Genomic DNA, 12,604 nt, shown 5'->3' on the forward strand with positions numbered 1-12,604 from the left:
CTGTCATAATATGTGTGATTTACTGGAACTGAGCATTCTGCCTGTAAGATTTCAAATTTTTTTTTTTTGTACAACCCCAGGAGAGAGAGTTCATCAAAGAATCAGCATTGATAAAATTGATCTACTGGAGATCAATAGTCAAACTCTATCAAGTTCATCACAGATCTCCTGTTTCCAGAGAGGATCATTCAACTAAAAGAGCTGAGTGAGAATTTCTAGGGATGATCAAGTACGATTGCTTGGCATGACAAGGTATGTGAAAAAACAGCCCTTTATTTAAGGCAATATTTGGAGTTTTTAATAAAAGGAGATGTGAAAGGGAAGGATTTTTTAATAGCCAGGGTTCTACATGTTCAGCTGAGAAGGCTTTTACTGTGACAATTGATTCTAGATTAAATTTGCTATACCCTCAATCTAAACAATGGATTTAAAGCCAAATAAATGGTGACACGCTGCTGGTCTCAGAAACACACTTTCCAACCTACTGTGCTTGAATCAAACTCCAGAAAAAAAGCCCATGTATTTCTAAGTTTACTGTATTTCTCTTCTACATTGGTCTGCAACGAATATATCCAACGACATGTAAGATTTTTAATGAGACAGCTGCAGTAATGTGGACATTACTCTCTCCTCTGCAACTGGCAAATTTTTTAAATCTACTTTAGGATGCATTCATGCGGAGATAAAGCATGTTCCAGAAAGTCCATGTCTTTGTCTCGTTACATTGAGCTGATAGGCACTCTGAAACATAACCACCTGGTCATTAAAAATCATTATACCATATTGCTAAACTGTTTCAGAGATATATACAGTTTCTGTCAATATTGGCTTAGTCCCATTCCCTAATTTTTTTCAAGTCTTCTCAACACAACTCTCCTAAGAGGCAAAAAAATCACCATTAATCATTTAGCATAGATGCATACTAAGACAGCAACTGTGTCTATTTTCTAAAAAAGACTGCAAGTGCAACAGGCATAGGCTGCGTTCACAAAGCCACTCACAGAGATGTACTAGAGTTCACTTGAAGGTAATGACCTACAATGCAGCTTGCTGCTATAAACACAGACTTTAGTGTCACCAGTGACCCAGCTATTTCCGTAGCCTCCTGGGTTTTACTCACTCATGTGGAATTGAGCTTAATGCACTGCAATGGCACTACTGGCAATGAGAAATATTCCGCTGTTGAATCTAGACTCTTTCAGGCTTGATGTATTATCAAATTGTTTCATTTTAGGGCTGACAGCCAGGAAATCCCAGTAACAAACCTGACCAGGTCCCTTAAGACACTTGGTTAGCCTAATTTGCAATTGCACTGCTTCAGTGATACTTCGCAGATATAGGGGGTAGTCAAAGTAAAGGAAATTGAAACCCAATAACACAACAAATCACTTTCCCCAAAATTGCACTGGACAACTGCGTATTTGCCTGTCAGGCCAATACCATGGTGTTTCTGCTCTGCAATGACATTTCCCTTAGCATTCAAGTTCAATTGTTTAATAGACATATTGTAGGAATTTCCAAAAAGTCTTCACTTGTTTTGTAATGTTACTTTGTAAAATAGCAGTTATACCAGATTACTGTAAACTATTCTAGCAGTAACATACTTCCCAGATAACCACTTACATACTACCTCCTAATCTGATCAGGATCCTTTCCCTAGAAAGGAAATCTTGGATATTGCTTTTGATGGTTCTTAAAACTTCAAGGTTTGGCCACATGGTGACACTGAGATGCGTTTACACGTAAATGCTGCATGGTAAAGTTCCCATACATTTCCATTTGACAGCAATCAGTCGGAGATATACCAGGCTTAATTCCATTTTTGCAAATCTCTTTTTCTTCCAGAAAGAAGAACCTTTGGCAATATCTTTGCTCAAACTGATGCCTGCTGGCCATGGCAGCTGCTGTAATAAGGAGCTAGTCCCTATGCACCTGCCATGTTGCAAATCCTTTGAAGCCTTTATTTTAAGCCTTTATTTTAAGGAATAAATACCACTCAGAAGTAGTCCTGGAGAAAAGGAGCGATTAGAAAAGCTATGTTTTGCTTGCCATTTAGGTACTAGAAGGATACTATAAGTTCAGTTCCTCAATTTGTAAATTTTCAGAGCTTATCCAACTCCCCAAATAAAGAGTCAATCAGTGCTGGAAGTGGAGTTTCTTTCCAGCGAAGGTGCATACCATGGCCGCATGCCGGGGTTTGGAAGTTGTTAACTCACTTGTCTACCATTGGTTTATGTGTTGCCATAGTTATTATATTGTCTCCTTGCATTGGCTAGCCAAATGGCCAATCCCCTGCTTGGCCCAGCAGCCTTTATAAGCTGCGGGAAATTTGAATAAAGGCTCTTTTTTGCTGCTGGATTCCCTGTGTGCTGCGTGGTCTCTGTTTCCTGGCTTAAGTACCCCCACAGCCTGTCCCTGCCACGAGGGACGGGTGTGGGGGGGGTGATTCCAGCCCTGAAAACCTTCAGAGCGGTTGGCAGTGACCCCCCAGAAACCCCTCGAACTGCAACAGCCGCATTCTGCTTGCAATCAGCACAGACACTAGCTTTGAGAAAACCTCTGTTTGAAACAATGCTTTTTCCTGCTCAATAGAAAATGGCATTTGAGATCCCTGTGGGCACTTTTAAGCCTGTCTGCTGCTTTGGACACCTTGGGCAAGGACAAAACTAAACACTGCAGTCCTAGACTACACTGCACAATGCCTATACTGGGGACTTACTAGCTACCTTAACCCACATAATCTCTGTGCTCATCCTGCAGTGCTTTCTAATACTGCTTTAACAGTGCTTCTTGACAGAAGCAGGCAATCATTGAGCAGCTGCACTGCTTCTAGGAGACTGAAGTCTTCAACCAGCCAAAGACCCTCCAAGATATGTGATTGCCTGTCACCTCCAGGCACAGGAACAGTCCAGAGTCTGACATGCTCACACTGAAATCAACTCTAATTATCCACCGTGGCACCAAGAAGTCTCTGAAAGGTCTGTTCAGGGATACCTGCTGCCAGGACCCATGTGAAGCACAGTGAATTTTCTCACATAGCCTATCTTCTAAATGTTCACTTCATGACCACCTGTGGGCCTGACCTGCCTGTGGCAGCTCATGCACGCTGCTGGTGACTTGTTAAGTGTCGGGTATCACAATGGGAAGGGTTTCAACCAAGACCAAGAATGACTGTTTCACAACTTTCAAAATACCAGAGCTATTCAGAAAGTTCCCATTTGTGATTAACTGTGGTGATTGTCAAAGTGGGAGATCCTCACAGCTTCATGAGTGAGTTCTAAAACGTGTTTGCAGGGCATACCTTTTAAATTAATTAAATAGTAGACAGCTACATTGCAAATAAAATAACTAAATCTCAAAACTGGGAGATTGCTTAACAGGAAAAAAAGAGTAACAATTCTTTGACTTTCTTGCTTCCCTTTGTGAAGTCACGGGAGTTCTTGCCAGCCACTGCTACCACTTTATTTCACAGGATGTACCCAGATGGCACAGCAATGGGAGCAATAGAAACAAGTTACATATTTCATTCACAAGCAGGTGAATCACTAATAATTTGAATCACTGTTAAAAACTTCATGAAAGCTTTTAATATGGCTTCTGGGATATTTTTTCTGGCTTTTATTTAGTATTGAAGATGGGCTCAACTGCTTTGTGAATCTGCTTCAATAGTCACAGTTCTGTTAAAAGTCCACGGAGAATCACACTATTACTTCAAACAGAACTAGATATCAGAAGGGCAATAAAAGATTTAGACATGCTAGCTCAAAAAAGGTCCTGTTATCCTCACTTTGCAAACATTGGTTGTTGCAATTAAATCCAAATTTCCATCTTAAATATCACTGCTTAGTTAAAAAAGAAGGCTCATTGAGGCAATATACACACTCATTGGCTTGGTAAAGTGATATTTTAACAGTTCTGAGATTAAATCAGGATTCTTGAATGTCAAAGCACTGAAGTATCAAAACTGCTATTAAGTTAGAAAAGAAAGTTCATATTGTGTTTTTGTATGATGTGCAAGCCAATTTATAGACAGGAAATGATGTTAGCATCTTCTGGCTAAAGATAAGATGTAGCTGGCAATGTAAAAGGAAGAAAAATTATAAACCTTTTCCCTCCTTCTCATTTTACGTTTTACAGTGCAGTTTGGCAGCACCTTTCCTTTTTATCTCTTTATGTTTAGACAATTACAGACTCAGCCAAAGATACCACACAACAGGCTGCAAAACTCATATCTCATGGAAGGGCTTATCCCAGTTGTTAATCACTTGTCAGGAAAGATTTTAGCCTTCACAAGGAATGTTGTCACAAAGTTCATTGACTTAAAGACCAAAGCAATATTTATAAAGGTCAGATTTAAACATTTAGGATTCAATTTTTTTTTTTAAAACAAGAAAGGAAAAAGAAAAATGAGCAAAAATATTTTACTCTGGGAGATGTAGTTGGTTTGGATTTACACTATTTAAATTTAAAGGAGAAATGGGCATTGGATTTTTAAATGAAGATTTACTACAGACGCATCCTTCGGGTCCTATTCCAAGTGCAGACATGGACTTACTGCAGGCCATATGCTCATCTGCTTGATAGGATACAGCCAAGCAGTGCTGTAGCTAAAGAAACACCCAGTGCAACCAGTGTCCAGCCTGCCAGTGAGAGGTGCATAGGGAAGCTGGAACCCTTCTTTCTTGTGAGGTGCAAAGATGCCTCCGACTTCAGATGTAGTGCTGCAGGAAGAGCCCACTGGCATCCTGCCAGCACCTGTAATGCAATTAAATTTCGTGTTTCACAAGGGGCTTTCACCTTCTGTTCACAAAAAGAGGAAAGATCTTCCCAGAATGCAAGGTTTTATAGACATATTTAAATAAAATACATAATATATATAGCATATATATAAACCCACTACTTATTATAATAAATAACAAATATAGTATACAAAATAAATATATAGTATATGGTTATATTGTAATATCTAATATTATCATAATATAATGTTTTCCTTTGTAATAATTAAGAAAAAGGAAAACATAAATATTGGGCTTGAGAGAATCTCAGAGTAATACTTAAAGTTGGAATGGCCTTAATATGACTTTCCTTCTTATCTTAGGTGAACAAACCCACTTCCCTTACTCATATATCAAGTGCTCCACCCCACTTCACCATCATGGTGAACACATGCTGGACTTGCTCCAGTAGGTAAATATCTGTCTCATACTGAGGAGCCCAAAACTGGACTCCTGAACTTGTGGTGCAGTCTTATCAGCACAAAACAGGAAAAGGCACTTCCTTCAACTTGGTGGCTACAGTCCTGTCAACCCAGCCCTAGATGTGTTTGGCCTTCATTCACACAATGGTATACTACTCACTTGTGCTCAAATTCATATTTTCTTATTCAGAATGAGTAAACAGAATCAAATGGTGTGATGCTAAAAGAAACACCTATAATTTTCCCAGATTTTAAGAAGAGAAGGGGTAGTGGCTTTAAACTGAGAGTAGGCTTATGCTATATGTTAGTAAGAAATTCTTCACTGTGAGGGTGGTGAGGCACAGGAACAGGTTGCCCAGAGAAGGTGTCTGTATTTTGTGGCAGTTCCCAGAATCATGCCAGTTTCTTTTTTTGTTTTCTTTCCCTAGAAGGTAAAAATGCATTTGGACCATGTACATTCTTGTTCACAGAGAATCATCTCAAAATCAGAAATTTAATAGGGAAAACAGATGATGATGAGGGCAGACAACTGGATAATCTTATGTTGATATCCTTTGCATAGCATAACTTTGGTAAAAATTAAGGTATTTAGAGCCCATAAACCAGGAAGCATACAAAACAGAGGGAGGGTGACCCTATTTCTTGACCAGGTAGGCAGTGTCAAGTATGCACATCCATGGCATACAAAAGCCCTTTGACAAGGATGCATATTTGTAGCCAGTCTTTTAGAAATATAGTTTACCTGACACATACAACATCCCAGTATTTTTTGATAAATATTAATTTTTCTCAAATCTCTGGAACAATTCCATTTCAGTATTTCACAAGCTATTCACCTGTATTTATGTAAAAGGATGTCTCCGCTGCATTCAGCATCTTACTAGACATTTCCCACATTCACTCTGCAGCAAGACAGCCAAGAGCCCCAGCACTGAATGCATAAGCAGGAAGAGCCACCTCTGATAGGATGACTAAAGACCAGCTATCTCAGAAATATGCACGACTGGCTAAACATGGGAAAGAACAGTAACGGCTACAGCAAGAGTTTGAAAATGTGTTGTAGAGACACCTTACATAACTCAGACAAATTGGGGTTTGGGAGTGTCAATAAGGAAGGGGAAAGACACTAGGAGGGGAAATATTTGAAATCCTATGTTACTAGGATTTTTAAATGCCTTACAGAACACAGAAACAATCCAAGTTCTTTATGTTCTCTCTCTATTCCAAAGTGACATTTGAGGTCAATTACTTCACTCCAAAACCTGGTAACAACTCTACTTAGTGTTTCAGTTCCTTTTTATTTATAGTTCCTGAATGCAGGAATGATCAGAAGAATGAGATCCTTCTGTGTCACCTAAGTCAAGTGTTTCTAGTCAGCTTAATTTTCCATCCAAACCTTAAGGCAGCCTCTTTTAAGGAGAATGATGTAAAATTTAGAAACTCAACCTACAGAATACCACACAAAACTTTCCAAATGAGTTTAATCACCCTTTTCTAGGGAGGTAGAAAGAGTTCATATGTGCTGAGGCCCCAAAAGTTGGTTTACGGACTGCAATGAAGACATGCCAACTCCTGCCTTTCTTTTCAGAGCAGCAGCATCTGCCCAAGTCAAGGCATGTGTATGGCACAGGGAGGTATCACAAAGCTGAGATGCATGGGAAGCAACAGTTAAATAGAGAACACGCAATGCTAGGAACAGCAGAGAAATACATGCATTTACTGTTCTTAAAACAAAGTTTCTCAGAAGTTTGCAAATGTACTGGGTAATGATTGTAAGTACTGTGCGCTGTTACATATGTGGTATGTATCTGTCATTTATCTGTGGTGAGATTTCTGACATGAAGAGAAAGAAGGTAATTAAAAAGAAATTCATATGGTTTACCAACAAAACACAGGGATAAGCAAATAGTGATTAGTGAATGGTCAACAGGAAAAAAAAAAGGCTCATGCCTGGAAATTATTATTTCCAACATCAATCATGGTACAGAAGCAGGAGGAAAAATAAAAAAAAAAATCTGTACACAGAAGCAGGCAATTCATACAACAAATCAAAGCATATTGCAGGTCAAAGTGGCTCTCAGATGAATACAGGCAATTCTGATGAGAGCTTTGAAAGAGTATGTGTTAAGCCATTTCTAATGAACTCATGCAGCAACTGCCACATCAAAGAGACATTGTTTGAAAAAAACCCTAAAGGCTGCAGAGCCTGGAATGAGACAGGAGATGCTACAAGGTTTTTTTGGGCATTCTCCTCTCCACCTTTTGGAATAGCAATGACAATCTTGGGGAGGTAGGGAAGGGATTTTCTCATCCCATGAAGTACTCTAAAATGATGGTTTTTTTTGTTTTATGACAGGATGAATGAAAGACCATTCACAGCCTTTTAGGAAAACACATAAAGTAAAAGCAATCTTGTCTTGTTTTTCTCCCCTTGAACCAGACCAATCCCCCCAGTGTCTTCCTTAAGAACTGTTCATTGTGTAAAAATTACATGTGATTATTGAGTTAGAAGGGAGGACAGGATAGGATTTGGAGATTATAGGACATAAAAGGATCAAACTTCTTTATTCTCAAGTGACTCCTGAGCTGGTGTCATTGCACCTTTGTCAAGGACCCAACCACATACTTATTACACAGTTTTGAGCACCTTTCTCTTTTGCTCTTTCAGATATTGCTGAAACAGAAGGGTTTGGTTTCAATTAAAGTTTTAGTTTTTTCCACTGCAAAACACAAAACAAAAATATTTCACTGGTAATTTGCCATCAGCCTGTGTCCAGAACAGGAATTATGCTTCGCTTGTAAAGATTTACACTAAGATTTTATTTTCTTTCTCTCTTCAAATTGTGCAGTTCCATCATACTCAATCTGTTGATGCTTTTATTAACCCTTCCCAAATGCTGGTATCTTTTAGGACTCCAGGCAAACGAACACTATCAGTACCTCTACTCTTCTGTGTCTGGGTAAAGATTGTGATTGAATTATCTTAAAGAAGGTATAAAACACTTAGCTCAAGAGGAATTACAACAGCACAAGAAGCAATTTCTGGTTAAACTCATGCTTGTGTGTAATGTGCCATCAAACAGTTTTTGATAAGGAAAAGACATTTTTATTCTCTTTTTGTCTTCTATAAACATGCACCTCGTTTAAATATAGCATCAGTGTTCTAGCATTTTCCTGTCACAGAGTAAAACTGTCTAGTAAAGTCTGTTCCTTTCATTAGATAACATAACCTTGGTTGAGCACATACTAAACTAGGCTTATGCAAAAATAAAAAAACTACCATGATGTGTATAATGTCATTCTAATGCAACTTAGCATCTGCAAATATACTGTCTGACTACGCCATTTTTTGGTAGTTACTGCAAATGAATGAGGTCTGTAGGTCATAACCAAACCAGTTTAAACATGATGGGTCTTTAGGAATTAGTCATATGTCTATTAAATAAAACATGCGTTTCTGATGAGCAGAATAAATGAGAAATAAACCTGTTTCTCTTGAACAGATCATTCATTCCCTGATGATCTGTTTAGCAACGGATGCAACAGTGATATTTTATGTTTTGGTAACAGTAAGATGAATAGATAATAAGCAACAAGATATGAAACCATAGAGAATTAGAATTCCACATTAGAAATTAATTTACAAACTAAAATCAATCACAAGAATGGCATTTGTGTGCCTACATAAGGGAAATATGATTAAGGCCATTTGGCACCTCTTTTTTTTTCATTACAGAAGAGTTACATGCCAAGCCTTCACACCAGCCCTCTAAATTGACATATGATGTTAGCCTTGAACTATGCTGTCCTCAACAGATGGTCATTAGGCTGAACCTCTGGCAACCGGAAAATTTTAAGAGAATGGCAGTTTCAGCAACTTCTTTTCCTTGGGCAGGGCCAAGTTGATATTTCCTTAGCTGTGTTACAAAATGAATGGGAGAGGAAAAGATTTTTTATTAACTTAATTGCAGACAGGACTTTATCTTCACACCCCCTCTCCAAAATCCCTTTCATATCACACTCCCTTAGCTTTGTTATACTGCTGAGTGACATCCTGGTTTGTGAAAACATCTAATGTAATACAAAGTCACCTTACTCAAGATAAAAAGCAATCAATTTTAAAGAGAGAAGGGATTAAATAACCTAGTACTAAGGTAACATCTCATGCAAAGCATTTAGGGATCTGAAAGCCATCTACAATTAATCAAGTCACCCAACAGTTCTATGGCACATGCTGCAATTGATCACATTTTACGTATGGAAAAGCTGAAGTACTGTAAATTTAAAAGCCATAACATGTAACATTGAATCTTACTTCTTTTTTTTTCTTTTAAGCCTCCCTGTATATATTTGACTAATGCGTGTTTTCAGAAATATTTTAAATTCCAAGTGCAGGCTTTAGATTTAAGACTAAATCATTACATTATCATTTTCCTGAGTGATTAGAAACTATGTAGAAGGAAGTCCACTTGCTCCACATCAATTTTCCATACCAAACTACTTTCTGCCTATAGAATCATAGAATCATAGAATTGATTGGGTTAGAAAAGACCTCCGAGATCATCGAGTCCAACCCTTGGTCCAAATCCAGTCCATTTACTAGATCATGGCACTCAGTGCCACGTCCAATCTGCGTTTAAAAATCTCCAGGGATGGTGGATCCACCACCTCTCTGGGCAGCCCATTCCAATGCCTGATTACTCTCTCTGTAAAGAATTTTCTCCTGATATCCAACTTAAATTTCCCCTGGCGGAGCTTAAGCCCGTGCCCCCTTGTCCTATTGCTGAGTGCCTGAGAGCAGAGACCAACCCCCACCTGGCTAGAACTTCCCTTCAGGTAGTTATAGACGGTGATGAGGTCACCTCTGAGCCTCCTCTTCTCCGGGCTAAACAACCCCAGCTCCCTCAGCCTCTCCCCATAGGACTTATGCTCCAGTCCCTTCACCAGCCTTGTTGCTCTTCTCTGGACCCGCTCCAGCACCTCACTATCCTTCCTGAACTGAGGGGCCCAGAACTGAACACAATACTCAAGGTGTGGCCTCACCAACGCAGAGTACAGGGGAAGGATCACTTCCCTGCTCCTGCTGGCCATGCTATTTTTGATACAGGACAAGATCCCATTGGCCTTCTTGGCCACCTGGGCACACTGTTGGCTCATGTTGAGCTTCCTGTCAATTAGTACCCCCAGGTCCCTTTCTGCCTGGCTGCTTTCCAGCCACTCTGTGCCCAGCCTGTAGCGCTGCAGGGGGTTGTTGTGGCCAAAGTGCAGGACCCGGCACTTGGCCTTATTGAACTTCATCCCATTGGAATCAGCCCATCTCTCAAGTCTATCCAGATCCCTCTGCAGAGCCCTCCTGCCTTCCAGCAGGTCGACACTCCTTCCCAATTTGGTGTCATCAGCAAATTTGCTGATGATGGACTCAATCCCCTCATCTAAATCATCAATAAAGATGTTAAACAGGACTGGACCCAACACAGACCCCTGGGGAACACCACTGGTGACCGGCCACCAACTGGATGCAGCTCCATTCACCAGCACTCTTTGGGCCCGACCCTCCAGCCAGCTCCTAATCCAGGAGAGGATACACTTGTCCAAGCCATGGGCTACCAGCTTTTCCAGGACTATATTATGGGAGACAGTGTCAAAGGCTTTGCTGAAGTCCAGATAGACCACATCCACAGCCTTCCCCTCATCCACCAGGTGGGTCACCTGATCGTAAAAAGAGATCAGGTTGGTCAGACAGGACCTGCCCCTCCTAAACCCATGCTGGCTGGGTCTAATCCCTTGTCCATCCTGAAGGTGCTGTGTGATTGCACTCAGGATGATCTGCTCCATACCCCTGCCAGGCACCGAGGTCAGGCTGACAGGCCTGTAGTTGCCAGGGTCCTGCTTGCAGCCTTTTTTGTGGATTGGGGTGACATTCGCCAACCTCCAATCATCTGGGACCTTCCCAGAGAGCCAGGACTGTTGGAAGATGATGGAGAGCGGCTTGGCAAGCTCTTCTGCCAGCTCCCTCATCACCCTGGGATGGATCCCGTCTGGTCCCATAGACTTGTTAGGATCCAGCTGGCTCAGTAAGTCGCTAACTACATCCTCCTGGAATACAGGAGGGCTATTCAGCTCTCTGTCTCTGTCTATCTGCTCTAGAGGCCAGTTGTCCTGAGGGCCACCTGTCTTACTGCTAAAAACTGAGGCAAAGTATCATAGCCAGACCTCTGATTTATACAGCTAGCGTGTAGCTGATGCAAAAAGAAATTTCCTCATGACAGTAGTAGAGAATGTTTCACAAGCTTCAGACCTGCAGTATGTTTGATAGGGGAATGGTGTATAAAGCAGCATCTCAAAATTTGAGGCACAGAATGGCTCAGGTGGAGCTCAGAGGTCACCCTGTCCCTGCCTGTGAAAGTCATCACCAATAAAATGTGTGGTTCCAATGAATTATGGTCAAAGCCAAAGGAAAACAGAGAAATAAAGAAACTACCAGAGTACCTTCTCTCAGAGTTTCCTTTCAAAATTAAACCCATTCAAACACACGACAGCCATGAGAAGCACTGCATTTTCACCCTTGCTTCCTCAGGCAGCTCTGCTGTCCCTCCCACTGCCCACTTGTGGACTCTTTCCTGTTTCTATGGGATCTGAATTGTCTATAACTGAATTGTCATACTTGACAGTAACTGAGCTCCTCGAATTGAAAATGGCATTACAAAAGCCCCCAAGTCATTGTTCTCTTAAGAGAAAAGGAAGTTTCCAGTCATTTTGAAAGGGAGCCAGCTAGAAAATTAGTCCTCACGTAGCCTTCTGCCAGCCATGCTGCAGGCTGACATTTGTACCAAAGACAAGAGTCACAGGACACACAGCAAGACTGAGGCACCAAGAGCATGCAGGATGGGAAGGAGAAAGCAAGGAAGGAGGAAAAGAAAGATAACAAATTGCTTCATTAGTTCTGGTGCTTATGAAACAACTTGCTAGAGTTAGTGGCCTTGGCGATGTCCTGTTTAAATAATACCAAGGCTGAGTTCAAGGACTCCAGGGGGAAAAACTATTTGAGTCTGCAAGTACAGTGGAAAACTACTCTATTATTATTCTGTGGTTTTATGCACGTGAAATTTGTTCTTTCAACAGTTCCATTAAAAAGTACTCATATTAAATACCAAAACTATGGCTGGGTTTAAATAACTTCACCTGAAAAACCCTGTAAGCTTAATATATGATTGGCAGTCCCTTCCTGACACTGTAGAATCTCATAGACAACATCTCAACAGTAAAAGCATAAAATCATAACAACCTATGCATGAAATGTGTGGAAATGCTTGAAGATACTATGTCAACAAAGACTCCAAACTATAAAATATTACCTATTACAACATCTTTCTTAAGCAAATAATTGTTAACAGCTTATCCTTT

General features: G+C 40.4%; 1 protein-coding gene across 6 annotated transcripts in view; it reads right to left on the reverse strand.

Annotated features, from left to right (window-relative positions):
- FHOD3 (formin homology 2 domain containing 3) overlaps window positions 1–12,604 on the reverse strand; it is a 386,338-nt gene that overhangs the window by 130,774 nt on the left and 242,960 nt on the right. The window lies entirely within an intron of this gene.

This window comes from Pipra filicauda, unplaced genomic scaffold (genome assembly GCF_003945595.2).
Source record: "Pipra filicauda isolate LSUMZ 115617 unplaced genomic scaffold, ASM394559v2 scaffold230_size2164044_pilon, whole genome shotgun sequence".
Lineage (NCBI taxonomy): Eukaryota > Metazoa > Chordata > Aves > Passeriformes > Pipridae > Pipra > Pipra filicauda.